This window comes from Ranitomeya imitator, chromosome 3 (genome assembly GCF_032444005.1).
Source record: "Ranitomeya imitator isolate aRanImi1 chromosome 3, aRanImi1.pri, whole genome shotgun sequence".
In the NCBI taxonomy this organism is placed as follows: Eukaryota; Metazoa; Chordata; class Amphibia; order Anura; family Dendrobatidae; genus Ranitomeya; species Ranitomeya imitator.
This window is the reverse complement of record NC_091284.1, coordinates 415,085,534-415,089,495: the sequence shown is the minus strand read 5'-3', so window position 1 is coordinate 415,089,495 and position 3,962 is coordinate 415,085,534. Positions and strand designations below refer to the sequence as shown.

Genomic DNA, 3,962 nt, shown 5'->3' with positions numbered 1-3,962 from the left:
CTATGACAAAGAAAATTGATAAGGCATCAGAAAAATATTTAAATGCATAGCTCCTGCTTTACTACTGGGATACCTATAGGCAAGTTTTCCTTAACTTTATTGGGTGACACAATGGCAAGGTTTTATAGGCCCTTCCACTATGAGACTGACACCAGTTTGGGGGGTGGAGTGTTGGGGCTACCCTGTCTACTTACAAACTAGAATGATCAGTTTCACCTCCGCTTGCTTTTCTACCTCACAGTGGCATTCCAGCCCTATATGCCATGTACGCTATTGTCTAGCAAGAGGTTAGGGGGAACAGATCTCCAGAGACCCCTTGTCTCCACTATCTGTGGTGAACTCTTTGCCCACACTTCCATGCTGTCAGCAGGCCCGAACATGCAAGCCTCCAGTTCATCTGACACTCCCCTGATGATGCAGACTTGTGCCAGTTCCACCTTTCCCTTTAATAGTCCACCTTCCTGTTGAAACATCACCTCGGTGGTCAGTGTGTGTGTGTTGAACAACCTATATTACTGACAAAATGCCCCTGTAATTCCTTGTTACAAAGATAGATGCTATCAGATGGCAAAGCTTCTGTTGCTTCTACGCTGAGGTCATCACTCACCTCCCTATCTTGTCAGTTCCCAAGTTTCTGTTAAGTCATTCTAGATTCTACACGGATCATAAGATCTAAGGTCATGATAAATACACGCTCAGCACCTTTCAGTTCAGAGTCAGCCATCAGGCTCTATATATTGTCCATATGCTGTTTCTAACATTAGTCCTCCCTCTCTCTAAACCTTTCCAAAATCAAAGTCCTCGCGTTTCCTCCTACTGACCTACCCATGGAATAGTATCAGGTTTAGATAGGTCTACTGTAATCGCAAGCAGCAGGTTCACTTATCTTGGGTTTATATTTAACTACGTTCTTTCCTTCACTCCCTACTAGAGATGAGCAAAGTTGTTCGGCTCCCTCCTTATTCGGCAAGCTATAGCGCTTATCGAATAAGTTGCATAGGGAACCTGGATTGCTCCTGCTGATCAGCTCTGCAGCTGCATGTCACGGCTGTGTCAGTCAAACACATGCATAGAGAGCCTGGGTGTTGGGTTCTCCAGGCATGTGCTGTGACTGAAACAGCCGTGACACATGCAGCTGCAGAGTCGAACAGCTAATCAGCATTAGTGATCCAGGTAGCGGGGTTCCCTCTGCAGCTTATTCGGTAAGTACTATGGCTTGCCAAATAAGGAGGGAGCCGAACATATTCGCTCATCTCTACTCCCTACATCCCCTCACTTGGACCTCAAAAACATCTCTAGAATGTACCATTTTCTTAACTTTTGAAGATGCAAAAACTGAAAGGGGTTGATCCAAAATAGACCTTTATTTAATAATAATCTTTATTATATAGCGCTAACATATTCCGAAGCGCTTTACATTTTTGCACACATTATCATCACTGTCCCCGTTGGGGCTCACAATCTAAATTCCCTATCAGTATGTCTTTGGAATGTGGGAGGAAACCAGAGTACCCGGAGGAAACCCACGCAAACACGGAGAGAACATACAAACTCTTTGCAGATGTTGTCCTTGGTGGGGTTCGAACCCAGGACTCCAGCGCTGCAAGGCTGCAGTACTAACCACTGCGCCGCCCATTTAATCCTAAATGTCTTTAATGTAATCTAATATTTTCTCCTTCGCCTCATTGGGGGACACAGGACTATGGAGGCTGACACTAAGTAAACATAAAAAAGAGTTTAGCGCCTCCTCCGACGTATACACCCTGACACTGGCCGCAGGCGAACCCAGTTCATGCTTAGTGTCTGAAGGAGGCACAGGTCTGGTTTCCAGACCTCCCAGATTTTCTCTTCACCTTGGAAGCGAGGCAGGGGCGATGGACCCTTTCGAAAGGGTCCAATCTCCCCAAACCATCAACTGGCGAGCACGTGGAGTGTTGTCTCCACGTATCCTTTCCTGCAACATGGGACCACTTGCCGGACTTAGCCCTGACAACCCTAAGGTAACGAAACCCTAGGCTGTACAGGTGCAGCCCCTACTGCATCACAAATGCTTAGACAGCGGTGATGGAAGGCGGTGGATGGTCCCTCTCCTCATCCCCTGAAGGGAAGATAAGGTTAGAGGGGGGCCGTATAAAGGATGGTGCAGGCACCCTAACTCTAAGACAGACGGGGACATAATCTTCGGGTGGGGGGGGAGAGGGTCGGGGGCTCCTGTGGAAACGTGCATCAGAGGGCATCTGGAGGGCAGCGGGCGCCGCAGCCTTTCCTTTGCTGGTGGCGCCGCGGTCTTTCTACTGCTGGCAGCACTGCGGTTTTTCGGCTGCTTGCGGCACCACGCCGGATATCCCGCCGTCAACTTCCAGTTCGGATGGGAGCCGGCAAATCTAGTCCCCAGCTTTTGACAGGCCAGGCAGCGGGTGGAAGCTCCGCCCCGTCCAGCTGCATCATCTTCCGGCAGGTCCTCCCCTCATCCTCGCCGAACGCTGGGGAAGAAATTTAGGCCCTGGCTTCAACCTTCTATAGGCCGCAACGCTGCCATTTACGGCGGTACCGCCACCAGTGGAGCGCTCTTTATAAGGTCAGTGCTGACGCGTCACTCTGTGACAGGTTCCACAGGACTGGGGTAAGTGCTACCCTCCCCCAGTCTGACAGCTGCACTGGAAGGACCAAATCTCATACGGTTTTATATACCGCATGTGTAGCCTGTCGGTCCGCTTTTCCTCTGTGAGGCCTGCGATTCCGAACGCGCTCAGGCAGAAACTGTAGTTTCTCTCCCCAAATGGGTCACGTCCTTGTCGCAATCTATGGCATCCCTAACAAAAGCGATTGAATCCCTTCAGACCCCAGCGGGGGTCAGGGACAGCGGTTCATCTGCCTTAGAGAGGTCCTCCGACTCTCAGGAGCCTTCGGCCTGCAGGGACTGCGTTCGTACTAGGCAGACACAGGGGAAACGAACCCACACAGCGTCTCCCGGTCCATCATGTGCATCGGCATCCTGGAGTTTCGGCTCTCGTTCACCCTCACCAGTGGAGAGTAGTGAACACTGTTCGGACTGCGATTCTGAGGGGTCCCTCAATTAAGAGGCACCTGATTAGCAGGAGTCTGTAGATAGTCTATTTGAGGCAGTCAACCAGACCCTGGGAGTAGAGGACGAATCCGCCTTGGCCTCTAGTCATAAGGTATCGTTTAAGAGGGTCAAGCAGCCTCATAGGGTGTTCTCCACTCATCCTGAGTTTGAGAACTTGGTCCAACGTCACAGGGAGCGTCCGGACAGGCGTTTCTCGGGACAAAAGGCCCTAAATGCCAGATACCCGTTCGCCACCGAGTTGCGTAAGAAGTGGGCAGAATCCTCTTCGGTAGATCCACCGGTTTCTCGTTTGGCTTCTAACATGCTGTTATCCCTTCCCAACGGCTCCTCTATTAGGGATCCAACTGATCGGCTCATAGAAAGTTTGGCTTTTTCAGTTTTTGAGGCTTCAGGTTCAGCGCTAGCCCTCTTTTGCAGCGACTTGGGAAGCTAAGGCCATGATATCTTGGTCAGAATCTTTGACTAAGGTTCAACAGGAGAGGGATCTACCAGCAGAGTTGATAGAAATGTCAGATAGTTCTAGCTGGGAGCTACCTGATCAATGCATCTTTGGATGCAGCGAACTGTGTGGCATTAGCTGCCACAAATGCAATTGCCATTAGACGGGCTCTTTGGTTGAGAACATGGCGGGTGGATTCTACCTCCAAGAAATCCCTTACAACTCTTCCATATCAGGGGGGCCAATTGTTTGGAGAAAAATTGGATTAGCTCATTTCTGATACCACAGGAGGGAAAAGCAATTTTCTCCCACAGCAAAAGATTAAAAAGCCTTTTCGTCGCCAATTCCAGGCTTGTTTGAAGTCCTTTCGTAATACCAGGTGGACCCCAGCATCAAACCCCGGTGGCCCAGGTCGACCTAATCAGGACAGAGATC

At 50.0% G+C, this 3,962-nt stretch overlaps 1 protein-coding gene across 2 annotated transcripts in view; it reads right to left on the bottom strand.

Moving 5' to 3' along the window:
- Positions 1 to 3,962, bottom strand: part of PPT1 (palmitoyl-protein thioesterase 1) — a 46,320-nt gene that overhangs the window by 460 nt on the left and 41,898 nt on the right. The gene's annotated exons all lie outside the window — the stretch shown is intronic.